The sequence below is a fragment of the Zingiber officinale genome, chromosome 9B (genome assembly GCF_018446385.1).
Source record: "Zingiber officinale cultivar Zhangliang chromosome 9B, Zo_v1.1, whole genome shotgun sequence".
Lineage (NCBI taxonomy): Eukaryota > Viridiplantae > Streptophyta > Magnoliopsida > Zingiberales > Zingiberaceae > Zingiber > Zingiber officinale.
The window spans coordinates 14,975,228-14,991,433 of NC_056003.1; the positions used below are offsets into that span (position 1 = coordinate 14,975,228).

At 32.7% G+C, this 16,206-nt stretch overlaps 1 long non-coding RNA gene and 1 other non-coding gene across 4 annotated transcripts; both read right to left on the reverse strand.

Moving 5' to 3' along the window:
• Positions 1-12,663: 12,663 nt before the first annotated feature.
• Positions 12,664-16,121, reverse strand: LOC122024978. Of its 3 annotated transcripts, none has more exons than XR_006123563.1 (5): positions 15,964-16,121; positions 15,274-15,337; positions 14,463-14,499; positions 13,735-13,841; positions 12,664-13,126 (listed from the first exon to the last, which is right to left on the reverse strand). It is a non-coding gene; the product is annotated as an uncharacterized LOC122024978 (long non-coding RNA). The 3 variants fall into 3 exon arrangements; XR_006123561.1 differs by having other exon boundaries at positions 15,907-16,121; XR_006123562.1 differs by lacking the exons at positions 12,664-13,126; positions 13,735-13,841 and adding an exon at positions 13,851-14,363 and having other exon boundaries at positions 15,907-16,121.
• Positions 16,003-16,105, reverse strand: LOC122026031. The gene has a single exon (XR_006124004.1). It is a non-coding gene; the product is annotated as a U6 spliceosomal RNA (small nuclear RNA).
• Positions 16,122-16,206: the final 85 nt, after the last annotated feature.

The following is a 16,206-nucleotide window of genomic DNA, read 5'->3' on the forward strand; positions in this document are numbered from 1 at the left end:
GAACTGATTTAGAGCCTCTAGAACTTCTTTTTTCTTAAAAATATATTGTGTCTTGAGGTGCTAGATTTTATAGTTATCCCCATATAATTTCTCTCTATTATTGAGTTTAGCTATGATATTCTTATTTGCCATGATCTAACATAAATAAACATATTATTTAGTATTCAGTGTATTTCACATGTATATAATTTATGATTGACTCAATGTTAATTTGAGTTGATTTATAAAATTAAGTGGCAACTACGTTTCCGCTCATCATTTGTATAATCCAATCTAACCAACATTAATCAATACTATTATACACATCTCATCAAATGAACTAATCATTAAGTGAACAAATCATAAAATGGACTCATCATTTAAATGAACTAATCATCTAAATAAACTAATCATTCTTTTAAGACTATTAACACATAACATTTTCTTTTCTAGTTTGTTAACATATAACATAATATTTCATAAAGTAGTACTGTTTGTACATAACAACAGTTTTAACTACATGATTTTATTAAACTTAATGAACTAATCTTGTTCATACATAATGACAGTAATAACAACACTCTAATAAGCTGGATAAGTTAATATCATTGTCACTAGGACAAACACTAGTACAGAGGTCAACACTATACTTTTCATCTTGAACTCAATAAGGACAATCTTAAGTAGACTAGCTTTAGGATTCTCTATTGGATTTACATCCGGATCCTCTTGTGGATCCTCCTCAAATTCTTCAGGATCCTCTTGATCCACATGGTGAAATAACTCCACACACAACTGTGTATATGAGATTCGTCCTTCAGAGAGCCCCCATAAATGGTGTGCTACTTCATTGTGATGTATTGATAACGATCAGACCAAAACCCAGATTCTATAATTATTCAGGATTGGAATCTCTTCTTGATAGAGTTTCTAGAATAATTTATCGAGTCGTCCAATATGTCTACTAACCCCGTAAACTGAATCATATTATATCTCCTCAATCACCTCCCTCGGCTCATTCCATCGCACATTGCGACGAATCATCGTGTATATCATCCTCGATATCTAGAATTGAAATAATAATATCAATACTAAACCAACAAACAAGTAACAAAACTGATTCATTTCAACTCACACATATATATATATAGAACTAATACATAGAATCCATAAATAAATAAGAAAAATAAATTTTCTTTATTTGAGAAGCTTCAGTTGACTAACACATTAGATTAGTCGATTAGAAAACTAGATCTTAAGCATTAACTTATTTCCTTGTCATCTTAGAACTAATCTAATTGGGATGTTCAATTGTTATTATTTAACCTAAGTTCATTTAAGTCTAACATAAACTTATTGATCAAACCAAGGTTTATATGATCAATCCCATTAGACAATTTGTCCTAATTTTGATAAGTCTAACTTAGTAGAACAAATCTAGCCCACTTGATCAAATCTGGAAAAGGTACAATCCAATTAGATTCAATGTTGTCTGATTAAATCAAACTAATCTGATTAAATCAACCAATAGTTTACCCAGATTGGGTTCTAAAAGGAATAACCTGATCTGGTTAAACCAACCAATGATTTAAATCAGACCTCAGTCTAATTGAACCAAACTAGTCGGATTAAATCAATCAATGGTTTGAATAAGATTGGGATCTCAATGACCCAATTATTCAAGTCCAGCCTCAATTAATTGAAATATTTTAAAAAATAAAATTTAATTTCTAATTTAATTGAATCGTGACTTAATTAAATTTTTTTCTAATTAATTGCAACCTGCATTAATTTAAAAACTACACTAACGCTACAAGCGTTTGTATTAATTTTAACACGCATGAGTTTCAAAAAAAAAAATTCATGCATTAATAAACCTTAATGTATTTAACTTAAACTTAATGGTTCCCAAAAAAAAAACTTTGCCAAAACATATGCACCAAACTTAATGCTTGGTATAAAAACTATCGCTCACGTTGCTTTCTCTTCTCTGTCACCAGCACCCACGCCGCCATCACTATAAAATAAATACAATTTAGGGACGAAAATTTGGGACGAATAAAATTTGTCCCAAATTTGTGACTAATTTTGCAACGAAACCCTAATTCATCGCAAATTAGCAATGAAAATAGAAACGAAAGAAATTTGTCGCAAATTCGCAATAAATATATTTTCGTCGCAAAATTCGTTGCCAATCAGCGCAAATTGGCGATGAATAAATATTCGTCGCCATTTTCGTCGCAAATTAGGGACGAATTCCCGAGTTCGTCGCAAAATTTATATTTATTAAGTGATACTTTAAAAATTTGGAAGATAACCCTAGAGAGCTCGGAATGACACAAAATAAGTTTCTATGGGTTCGTACCATTGTCCTCGTATTATTAGTGCGCTCAAACAAAATTTTTAACCAATATACAGATGTTTAAATATTTTTTACGTTGAACGAGTAATAAATATTAAAATCTTATTCCAAAAATTTATAAACATTGGTGTATTGGTTAAAAATTTATTTTGAGGTGAGTAATAAGATGAGGAGAACGATACGAACCCAAAGAAATTTGTTTCGTGTCATTCCGAACTCGCTAGGGCCATCTTCCAATTTTTAAAAGTTTAACCTAAAAAACAGATTTTAGGGACGAATTTGGAAATTCGTCCCAAATTAGGGACGAACTTCTGAGTTCGTCCCTGATTTGAGACGAATTTCGTGTTTGTCACAAAAATTAATTTTTTGTAAAATCAAAATAAATGCGTATAAAATACGGAAGATGGGCCTAAGAGCTCGGAATCACATGAAACAAGTACCTATGGGTTCGTATCGATCTCATGATCACAATGATGGCCTCAAATAACTAATAAAATTTTTTAATAGTAATAATAGTTAGATGGACTCTATAAACCTTAAGACTTGGTGAAAAAGAGTTAAGTTTGAAAATGATTAGGTGGTTTTGATATCCAAAAATCAGTCACCTAAATATATTGTGTGAAAAAAATATTTGAGGTCATCATTGTGATCAAAAGATCGACACGAACTCATAGAAACTTGTTTCATGTGATTCCGAGCTCTCTAGGTCCATCTTTCGTATTTTATACGCATTTAATTTGATTTATGAAAAAAATTAATTTTTGCGACAAACTTGAAATTCGTCCCAAATCAGGGACGAACTTCTGAGTTCGTCCCTGATTTGGGACGAATTTCAAGTTTGTCGCAAAAATCTGTTCTTTTAGGTTAAACTTATAAAAATTGGAAGATGACCCTAGAGAACTCGGAATGACACGAAACAAGTTTCTATGAGTTCGTATCAATCTCGTGATCTTACTAATGGGTCCAAACATAATTTTTAATCAATACACTGCTGTTAATAAATTTTCGCAACATGAATCAAATATTTATTACTAGTTGGGGGTAAAAAACTTATAATCATTAGTATATTTGTTAAAAATTATGTTTGACCCCATTAATGAGATCAGGAGAATGATATGAACCCAAAGAAATTTGTTTCGTGTCATTCCGAGCTCGCTAGGGCCATCTTCTAATTTTTAAAAGTTTAACCTAAAAAACAGATTTTAGGGACGAATTTGGAAATTTGTCCCAAATTAGGAACGAACTTCTGAGTTCCTCCCTGATTTGGGACGAATTTCGTGTTTGTCACAAAAATTAATTTTTTCTAAAATCAAAATAAATGTGTATAAAATACGGAAGATCGACCTAGAGAGCTTGGAATCACATGAAACAAGTTCCTATGGGTTCGTATCGATCTCATGATCACAATGATGGCCTCAAATAACTAATAAATTTTTTAATCGTAATAATAGTTAGATGGACTCTATAAACCTTAAGACTTGGTGAAAAAGAGTTAGAGTTTGAAAATGATTAGGTGGTTTTGATATCCAAAAATCACTCACCTAAATATATTGTGTGAAAAAAATATTTGAGGTCATCATTGTGATCAGGAGATCGACACGAACCCATAGAAACTTGTTTCATGTGATTCCGAGCTCTCTAGGTCCATCTTTCGTATTTTATACGCATTTAATTTGATTTATGAAAAAATTAATTTTTGCGACAAACTTGAAATTCGTCCCAAATCAGGGATGAACTCAAAAGTTCGTCCCTAATTTGGGACGAATTTCAAGTTTGTCGCAAAAATCTATTTTTTTAGGTTAAACTTATAAAAATTGGAAGATGGCCCTAGAGAACTCGGAATGACACGAAACAAGTTTCTTTGAGTTCGCATCAATCTCGTGATCTTACTAATGGGCCCAAACATAATTTTTAATCAATACACTGATGTTAATAAATTTTTGCAACAAGAATCAAATATTTATTACTCGTTGGGGGTAAAAAATTTATAATTGTCAGTATATTTGTTAAAAATTATGTTTGACCCCATTAATGAGATCAGGAGATACGAATCCAAAGAAATTTGTTTCATGTCATTCCGAGATCGCTAGGGTCATCTTCCAATTTTTAAAATTTTAACCTAAAAATATATTTTAGGGACGAATTTCGTGTTTGTCGCAAAAATTAATTTTTTCTAAAATCAAAATAAATGCGTATAAAATACGGAAGATGGGCCTAGAGAACTCAGAATCACATGAAACAAGTTCCTATGGATTCGTATCGATCTCATGATCACAATGATGGCCTCAAATAACTAATAAAATTTTTTAATCTTAATAATAGTTAGATGGACTCTATAAACCTTAAGACTTGGTGAAAAAGAGTTAGAGTTTGAAAATGATTAGGTGGTTTTGATATCCAAAAATCACTCACCTAAATATATTGTGTGAAAAAAATATTTGAGGTCATCATTGTGATCAGGATATCGACACGAACCCATATAAAAATTAATTTGGGACGAATTTCAAGTTTGTCGCAAAAATCTATTTTTTTAGGCTAAACTTATAAAAATTGGAAGATGACCCTAGAGAACTCGGAATGACACGAAACAAGTTTCTATGAGTTCGTATCAATCTCGTGATCTTACTAATGGGTCCAAACATAATTTTTAATCAATACACTGATGTTAATAAATTTTCGCAACAAGAATCAAATATTTATTACTCGTTGGGGGTAAAAAATTTATAATTGTCAGTATATTTGTTAAAAATTATGTTTGACCCCATTAATGAGATCAGGAGAATGATACGAACTCAAAGAAATTTGTTTCGTGTCATTCCGAGCTCGCTAGGGACATCTTCCAATTTTTAAAAGTTTAACCTAAAAAACAGATTTTAGGGACGAATTTGGAAATTCGTCCCAAATTAGGGATGAACTTCTGAGTTCGTCCCTAATTTGGGATGGATTTCGTGTTTGTCGCAAAAATTTATTTTTTGTAAAATCAAAATAAATGCGTATAAAATACGGAAGATGGGCCTAGAGAGCTCGGAATCACATGAAACAAGTTTGTATGACTTTGTATCGATCTCATGATCACAATGATGGCCTCAAATAACTAATAAAATTTTTTAATAGTAATAATAGTTAGATGAACTCTATAAACCTTAAGACTTGGTGAAAAAGAGTTAGAGTTTGAAAATGATTAGGTGGTTTTGATATCCAAAAATCACTCACCTAAATATCTTGTGTGAAAAAAATATTTGAGGTAATCATTGTGATCAGGAGATCGACACGAACCCATAGAAACTTGTTTCATGTGATTCCGAGCTCTCTAGGTCCTTCTTTCATATTTTATACGTATTTAATTTGATTTATGAAAAAATTAATTTTTGCGACAAACTTGAAATTCGTCCCTAATTTGGAATGAATTTCAAGTTTGTCCAAAAATCTATTTTTTTAGGTTAAACTTATAAAAATTGGAAGATGGCCCTAGAGAACTCGGAATGACACGAAACAAGTTTCTATGAGTTCGTATCAATCTCGTGATCTTACTAATGGGTCCAAACACAATTTTTAATCAATAAATTGATGTTAATAAATTTTTACAACAAGAATCAAATATTTATTACTCGTTGGGGGTAAAAAATTTATAATCGTCAGTATATTTGTTAAAAATTATGTTTGACCCCATTAATGAGATCAGGAGAACGATACGAACCCAAAGAAATTTGTTTCGTGTCATTCTGAGCTCGCTAGGGTCATCTTCCAATTTTTAAAAGTTTAACCTAAAAAACAGATTTTAGGGACGAATTTGGAAATTCCTCCCAAATTAGGGACGAACTTCTGAGTTCGTCCCTGATTTGGGACGAATTTCGTGTTTGTCGCAAAAATTATTTTTTTTTTAAATCAAAATAAATGCGTATAAAATACAGAAGATGGGCCTCCCGGTGACGGTGATGATGGTGATGATGATGATGGCGGTGGTGGTGATTCTTGGTAAATTTTATGTTTGAATTTTTTTCATGTCATGTTATAGTTGATTCTATATTTTCATTTTACCTTGATATATTGCTTCTTATGTCATGTTTGCTATCTATATAAGATAACACTGCAAAACAAATTCTACTACCTTATTATTAATTTTGCTTTGTATCTTCATGTCCTTGCTCTTTTGATTGTTTTTTAGAACGCCTTATACTGTGATGTGTTATACTAATTCCATGCTGCCTTTGCATAATTTTGATGTTTGAGTTACAATTATGTCATCTTTTTGATGCAGTGACTAATTTAATTTGGTGACCATTCTTTTGAATCTTTCATAGAGTAACTATCTCTAATATTGATTTGAGTTCTTTTGTCAATTCTTTTACCAGCATTTGTTATTATTTTTGTTGGCACTGGAAATCTTGTTCTAGTATAATCACATTAGTATATATGTAATATATATGCTAATATATATACCAATTAGATAAAGTAGAATAAGGAGCAAATATGGAACAGAATTATGAAGGGGGTTGATCAGTTACATGATTTATCATTTGAGCAATGTAGTTCTCAACTCTGGAAAGTTACATAACGATAAGCAAATACATATTGAAATATGAATCAGGAAGGCTTATGTTTGGCATATTCACTGAGTTGCAATTTAAAGAGAATAAAGGACGACATATAATCATCACTGTCAAGTCAGATTAGTGTCAACTATTTGGGATTGGCTACAGTTCTTATCCCTCCATTGTACAATTAGAACACATTACATATGAATGATTTGAACAAAAGATTTTGGCCAACATGGAAATAAGCAAGGCTAAACATAAGCAAATACAGGATCCACTCCGTGATCATTAAAAGGAGTGCATGTGGTCATACTCATTGAGGAACTATTTGAATGTTCAAATGCAAGACTCGAAACAGTTCTAAAGAAATCTATTCGGTTAGACGGTTTCAAACTAAAAATTATGTGATACCCTGCTAAAGAAACAGAGAAAGAATATTTAACAAATGATACTTTGAAAATATTCGCACATAGGAGATGTGAACATCTAACAACATTTTCTAAAAAGTGAAATAATGTAATAAGTTCCACACCCAAGTGATAGAACAAGCAGATCCTCCAGATGCAATACAATCAAATGCATACCAATTGAACATCAATCAACATGGTAGGGGGATAACAGTGACTATTAGGAACTAATAGTGGATTTTATGAGTATATATGTAATATATATACTAATGTGAGTATACTGATGTGCCCTTTTTAAGAGCACTTATACACATATTTAACTATACAAAATTAACCACACAAGTAGTAAAAGGATTATCAATGTACTTATTTCATTATCAATTTGTTGAACTTGCTGTTTGGATTTTGGTTATTTGTATATATGAACATGAGGCTTGAACAAAGGATATGAATTACAAACAACTTTAATTTCACATTGATACTTTGCATTTTATGTCATGATGATACTTTGCATGTTATGACAAACAATCTTAGTAACAAATTTCATTCATATATGTAAATGTTAGATACAGATATCATTAATATGTTTGATACATTTTTTTTAGTTATAAATGTTACTTATTGTTTGTTTGTAATTTAACGCAGGAAAAGAAGCATGGAAGGCGACCGAAGCTCCTGAGACATGACGCTATGTATTTTATTTTCCTTTGGATGTCTTGTTACATTTGTTGTTTGGATTGTTATAGAACTTTCATGTTTGATATTATGAGTTGTTGAACTTGTTTGGATTTTGGTTAGTTGTATATATGAATATGATGTGTTTAGTTTTGGAATGATTTGTTTGGATATAAAATATATGGATTATGGATGTGTTGGATATGATGTGTTTAGTTTTGGGATGATTTGTTTGGATGTTGTATATGGATGTATTTGATATAAATTGTTGAAGATGTTGTAAGTGTAATATGTAAACAGAATAACAGAAAAATCAAAAAAAGATTTTGGATTTTTTTTAAAATTTTTGGGACAAATTTTGCGACAAATATGTTTTTGTCGCAAATTTATCGTAAATCTTTTACGATTAATCAAAATTTGTCTCAGAGTTCGTTGCAGATTTGGGACAAAATTAAGGTTTTCGTCGCAAATTAGGAACAACTTTTGGGACGAATTCAGATTCGTCCCAAAATTCGTCGCAAATAGCTTTTTTACCCACCGTCGTTAAAGCGACGTTTTTGGGACAAATCTAGGTTCGTTGCAAATTTGCGACAAATATGGATTCGTCCCAAATTTGGGATGAATCCAGATTCGTCGCAAATTTGGGACGAATGCAGATTCGTCCCAAATTTGGGACGAAAATATTTTTTTGTCGCAAATCTTCGAGTTTTTTTCCCTCTAGTCATTTGTAATTAGGCAACGTTTTTTGCGACGAAAAATTTTCGTTGCAAATTTGGGACAAAAGAATATGCTTGTCGCAGATATAAAATTATGAAATTTGCAACGAATAAATGTTCATTGCATATTTGCAACGAATTCTGTGACGAAAATTTAAATTTGTCGCAAATATTTCCAACGAAATTATGTATTTGTTGCTAACATTTTTGCAACACCATTTTTGGGACGAATATAAATTCGTCCCAAAATTCGTCGCAAAAAATTTTGCACTGAATTTTTTTATCAAATTCATCCCAAATTTCGTCCCTAACTAGCAGTTTTTTTGTAGTGCATCACCTTCGACCCCTTTCGACCGTCGATCATAATTAGAGGACTGGCCTCCTAATCCTCCATCGTCCAGAAATAGAGACAAACTCCGTGGTTATCATCTGCTACTCTCGGGGTTCGGCGATGGACGTAGATCGCAATTATGCCCGGCGACGATGAAATTCGATAGAGCAAACTTCGTCGACGATTCTTCCAACGATCAACATATGCATACCATTCAAACATATCTACTAGCATATCTTGCATAGATCCTTTTATAGTAACATGATCTATAAGCATAAGAGATTTTATGCTTTCGCGATAACATGATCATATCACAAGTAGAAAGATCTATAATGAATTCAACATTTGCTCTGATATCATTGTTGGTTCTAAAGTATGAAAAATAAACAAAAAATGAAATCTGTAAACTATAAAAACTTACAATGCTTTTGGAGAAGAAATTTAAGAAGGAAGACATCGAAGAATAACTCGTCGTCGGAAGAGCGATCACGAATGAATTGAAAAGCTCTTCAAGGTTCACAAACTAAATCCCAATCCGATGGTAATAAACAAACCAAAACTTATGTTCTTTACAATAACCCCTTCTCTCTCTTTTGTGCACACAGACGAACCTTGCATAGAGATCGCAAACACAGGACAAACTCTTTCTCTTTGACCTCGCATAGATTTCGCACACAACTTGTCTCTCCCTTTTCTTTTTTCTTGGACCTTGGATGCAACTTTTATAGGAGGAAGATGACTCTTCCTCTTCCTCGGTTAATGGAGGAATTTGAATAGGCTAGAAAATGAAGAGGGAGGGATGTCATTTCATCTTCTTAACTCTAACACTTCCTCTTACGTCCTCTTCCTCATTACCTCCTCCTCGGATGCACCACTTGCTGAATCTTTTGTCCTTCTTCTTCACACCTATCGGGGGAGTACCAGGAGGCGGATGTCTTCCGCCATAGTCAGTTGGATGGGGACATGTACAATTTATCATTTCTTAAGGTCATCTCCCAGAGGATCTCCACCGCCCGAATCTTGTCCCTATGGCCATTAGCGCTGGTCAAGGCGCACAAGCGGATGATCGCCGCCACCGGCTCGCCCAACGGAATTCAATCACTTTTGTTGAAACAATTGATTCATTATTGATGATGAAGCCTATTTAAAATAATATATTAAAAATATAATGATAAATATAGTAATATATTATAATAAATATGATAATAATAAATATAAAAATAATTATAAATATGGTTACAATTGTCATCCGAATAAATCAAAATAAATTTCTAATTAATATTTTTGACTTTTATTATTGACATCAGTATCTTAGTCGTCATCAGCTTTTGCTTGTCGAGAATACTAAGAGTGTGTTTGATACGCGCGTTTTTCATTTTCATTTTCATTTTCTGAAAAAACGCACGTTTTCTATAAAACAGAAAATGACATTTTGTCATTTTCTATTTTTCTAGAAAACACTATCTATTTTTTTAGAAAATAGGCACGAAAAACGCAAACCAAACACTATTTTTTAGAAAACGTGCGTTTTTCAAAAAATGAAAATGAAAAACGTGTATATCAAACGCACCCTAAAGTTTGTCTCGTGCATGGATTTTTTTTTTCCCCTTCCATTTTTTACATTCTCATTTTAAAAAAAAAATTGATGAAAATAGAAAATAACGAATTGCCAAAATACCAAACATGGCATCCCACTACATTTGAATGCACCTAAATAATAATAATAATAATAATAATAATAATAATAATTTTCTTATTATTTAATTATTTGTTTTATATTTCCAAATTGATGATTAAGTGTTTATTATCAAGCAAATTTTGCTAATGGAGGAATAGTATTTGTATGAATAGACAAAAATAGTATCAGTTACGAGTCAACGCCTTCAATGCAACCAAATTAGGCTACCTTTCTAATTTTGATTATTAATTGTTTAGTTTGGGTTTTTAAAGTATGAATTACTATAAGACTTTAAGATTAGCACAACTAATGCAAAAAAACATATGGCAAGTTATTTAGTGCAATAAACTTAAGTGAAATTGCATTATGTTTTAACGATTAATTATCTAATCTGTCATTAAATCGATTAATGATATATATGCAGGGTCTCTTCTACTATTTCAACCTGGTGGAGGGCTGCCTACGGATGATCGAGCACGAAGTCTGCGCACAATTCTGCACAGCGAGCGAATGCCGGTACAGATTCCCTCCTCTGGCGAACGGAGTGCCAAAAGGGAGGATGTAGATGACCAATCAAAGTTTAGGATACTTCTGATACGTACGTAATATGAATTTACTTCGGGCAGATATTTAAATGAAGTAATAATAGCATCAAGTTGTGCTAATTAAATAAGAGGTACTAAACTTGGAAATCCAAAGTAATTATGGTACTATCTTCTCATCTAACTCATTTTCACATCGAAAAGTTTATCTAAAATTAAAATATTCTAAAGGTGAGCTTAAAGACAAGCAAGTTGTATGATATCCTTAGCATGATGTTTAATGCAATTTTGTCAGATTTGCATGGTAAGGAGCTGATTCCTAATTGTGAGACTCCACTGTTTTCTTTCTTTCTTTTTTTTTTTTTTTTTTTGGTTTACAAGAACTTGAGCTTTTGATCAAATAATAAGATTCTGAAGCTTAATTTATTGCATATGTGATGCATCGATGTGTTTCTACACTGACACTTTCCGACACTTTCTTAGAGTGACTGACAATTATGTAGCTTTATCTTGTTTGCAAAACATAAAAAGATAAATGAATGCTTCTAAAGGGCTAGGTATTGAGATAATTTTTTATCTTTGAATTTTTAAGATGGTGCCTATGGAAAATTTGAATGGCCGCAAGATTGCTGAAGCAGCAGACCTCTATGAGAGGAGAGGCAGAGATGGTATGCATAGTAAATAATTATCATATGAAGTATATACTTATCTTCCTATGGATTAATTGTAAGTGTCTTTATCTGCAGGAAGAGGAGTTGATTTGAACAGAAATTGAGGAGTTGATTAATATAATATTTTAACTCAAATGACATTATTTAATTATCTTGCTGCTACTAGGACATTTTTTTTTTGGGTGCTTCTTCCATATTTAACACTCTTCTTACAATGTAGTGTGATATTTCAGGAACCAAGAATGGTCATAATGTTCAGTGTGTTTGTTTATAGATCCTTTTCTTCCTGTAATTTTTGTTTTTGAATTTTACAGGATTATGATCCATATGAAGAAAATCCTGGAACAGCTCCATTCAGTAAAGCCTGAGGCTCAAATAATGCAGCAGCTTGCAAATTAAAGTCCTTTGAACCTCATATTTGGTCTAATGTTCGCTCACTAAAGAATGGAGGTGGGGTATGCATTTTATTTCTCCTCTCATCCTCTTTTGTGACATTTCTTTCGCCAAACATCTGAGCAGAAACTCTTAGAAATTGGGTGGGGCAGAGATAACCTAAAACCAAGGAGTCATTCTTATTATTCAATGTTCCATAAATTCTTTGGTTATGTAAAATCTCATGATGGAGTGTGCAGACAACAATAGAACGTGGATACTTCATCCCTAGAACTGGTCCCTTCATGGTTGCTTGCAACTTGTTCTGATCTCTTTTCTCTGAAGCTATCTTAGTGTGTTTGTCCATCAGCAGGACAAAGAGCCTAGAGAAACAAAAACTATCTCCAGAATAAATATCATAGAATAGCTGATTTGTCAAAAATATTTAAATGTTTAAACCTACAAACTATTTAATAACATGAGAAAGGGTTAACAGTATGACTGCATAGAGTAGCTCCCATGTTATATAAATATGGTCGTAATTCAAATAATTGTTTCCCTGTTGAATCTTTTACTAGACTATTGAGTACCTTTGGAAATAGCAGACTTTATTGGTGGCTTGAGATTTTGAACAGGAATATCAAATAATCTCACTAAGAGGAATCATGCCTCTTACCTCTGTTCTGTATTCTCATTAATTATTGTTTGCAGGCCCTATTCACGCCATATGATCATAAGAACAAGGCGCCAGATGGATCCATGTCAAGTTTGATGGACTTTATATTGAGGGAAGTGAACCAGCTTCATATTGAAGACAAATGCTTAGTTGGGTCTGGTGGAGGTTTGGTGTGGTTAGTTCTACAAGAAAGCATTTGAAATTTTTGATGAATTCAACAAGGATGCTGGATATAACACAACCGAACCTGTACAATTAATCAAAGAACTTGAAATGGAAGAGGTTAGACTGTACATTGGCAGTGACAATTAAGAAAAGAAACAGGAATAGATGGATTTGTCATGAAATTCTAGCTACATATACCTAGTGCATATGGTTCAGCAATTTCACCAAAAATTAGGAACGACTTCATTGAGGTTTCTGTCACTTGTTACTGCATAGATGATGAGGACTCCAACAAGTACCATATACTGCTGCACTTATCAGTTTAAGCAGCTACTGATTAACTAAATGTTCAAGTATTGCAACTTTATGACTTTTAGAGTGTTTAGATGCTCGCTATTTCTGTTCATATGTCACGTACGCTTAACTTTAGGTGAATAAACACACTGGATCTCTTTAGAAAAAATAAAGATGTGTTGATCATATCAGACTCAATAACAAATTTATGAAACTCTTGCCATGAGGTTAAAGGAAACAGCAAAACTAGTGGATAGGTCATGATATGTATTCATTAAAGATGGATCAATTATGTGAAGCTACAGATTATAGTCGATGAAGTGGTACATACCTGGAAATTTTTTCATAAGAGTGGAATCACCCCAATAGTGGATTTTGACAAGGCTGTAGGAGTACCAAAGTTATTGAGGCAGACTCTTGTGGCAAAAACAAATGAACCTATAATTTTTAAAGAATTCAAAGGCTCAATATAGTGACTAATGCATGTTGGACTTACAAACTCATATAATCCTGCGATGGCTGGACAAATGACAATGGTGTATGTAAGAAGTATAACTATTCAATTCGAAAAAAATGCATAGAAGCTCATAGGTGTAGCATTTCAGTTTATGTAAGTACCCCATAATTACAAAACAAGAAGGAAAACATAATTGCATTGTAGATAGAACTACAAAATGGGCAACCTACGTCGTACAACATTTCTCTAATGGATAAGACGTGGCTTTAAATGAATTTGCTACCATTCTAATGTTATCAACAATGACACTCAACAATCATGACACCCAATTCATAAATTTTACAAGTGTTAGCAGAATCATATCAGTATATCCTATGTATGCATTCCAATCTGAGACAAGAGATTCCTTTTCATATCAATAGACCTAAGAGTTGATGTTGCAGATGCAGTTTTGAACACCAAAAGGGTGCAGCAGATAGTCCAGTCTTGTACCAAATGGCCAGCTTATGCAAGTTACGGATCAAAGGAAAAATTAATAAATTAAACCAAAACATGAACATAAAGTTTCTTGCTATTGCCAAGATGTGATTAAGATAGCATACATTTGTAGGCGACCTCACTCTCTGGCAATGTGTAGACCTAATGAGCCATGACAACAGACAAAATGATTAAAAAAAAGAACAGCAACAAACTGGACTTATCATAAATCACATGAAAGGAATGAGAAGATATTCTGATTACACTAGCATAATATGTTCAGTAATAGAATATACCACTCTTTTATCTTTAATTAATCTCATTCTTTTAAAAACCTAAAACCTGTTCATGAAGGTTTCAATCTTAAATTCACAGATTACAAAATCATGAAACTGTGCCAGTTACAAGCTGCCGAGAAAAACATTAAGTTGAGCTGATTTTTACGTTGGATCAAGATTTGAGTAATATATTCACACTCGCAACGCCGTCAAGGTATAATCCACGAGCATCAACTCATTTCAATAAAAAAACTACTTAAACGGTTTAGGCTTAGTTCCTCCATTCAGTACATAAGTTTTCACATTGAAATATAGGTATGTTAATTATACTTACAGCCACCATATTCTATATTTAGTTGATTTCTTTCAACATGCAACTCTTTTATAATTAGAGGATTTCAGCGACTAGGTTGTTTGTCCAAGAAATTAATTTGGTGCCATGTTCAGTCAAAGAAATTTTAAAATAATTAAGTCATGCACAAGCATCCATTATACAAAATGGATATATATCAATGAACATATGGTTGCATTTGATTTTTAAAGTCAAAAACAAATGGATGCAAAATCATATTTTGATATATTATATACAGTTTGACTCTATATTTGTGCATATCAGAATTCATAGAAAATAGCATTATCAATATCTTCTCAAACTCACCAGTTCAGAAGTTTTTGATTCACCAGGCATACTGGCCGGACAATTCTTGAATGATGTTAAATATCTGTAATGAGAAATGACTTCATTTCATCACTTTGCACAGTTGAAAACTGAACATAAACGCACTTGCACATGAACAGAGAATGATGTCCAAATTTCTTCTATCACATTGATGATCGACAGTGACTAAAAAGCAGGAAAAAGTTAATGGCATCTGAGTGATGCACAAGATAATTTGAACCCAATCCTTCCAATGCTCTTCTGCCTCATGCAATGTTTCTTTTTCTGGAAGACAACTTCGCAAAAGGAAACTGAAACCTATCATTGAATCAAATGAAAGCATTCCGAGAGAACTAAAGCACTAGAATCCGTATAACAAAGTAGCATAAACATTACTGGCTTTCAAATTTAACCCCTTGAACTTTCCGTAGTACATCGAAAGAGGGAAAAATGATTTTTTTTTAAAAAAAAAAAAAGTGATTTTAGGGTTCGCTGAATTAAGGGTATACACATGGGGTGGAGTCGAAGTAAGAAGAAAAACACAAAAAGATTCAAGATTGGAGTTCGCAATTCATGAAACGATCGTGACAAAGAAGCAAACCAAGTAACAAATCAAAATCGACAGCTCCATACCCTATACTCGCAGGAGGAACAAAACCAAAGAATGAAGTCGATAAAAGGGGGCAAAACCTAAATCCAATCCGCCATGCGATTTGCGCGAGCAGGAAAAAAAATTTGGACCATTTCTCGATTTATGCGTGTCATCCTTGCGCAGGGGCCATGCTAATCTTCTCTGTATCGTTCCAATTTTATCGGATGTCTCCGAAGAGACAACGCATAACGGTCGAGAGAACAATATCAAGGCAAACTGCGATAAACAAACTATCAATATGGGACTAAATCACATCTAATGGACTAGGTTGTCAAATTAGC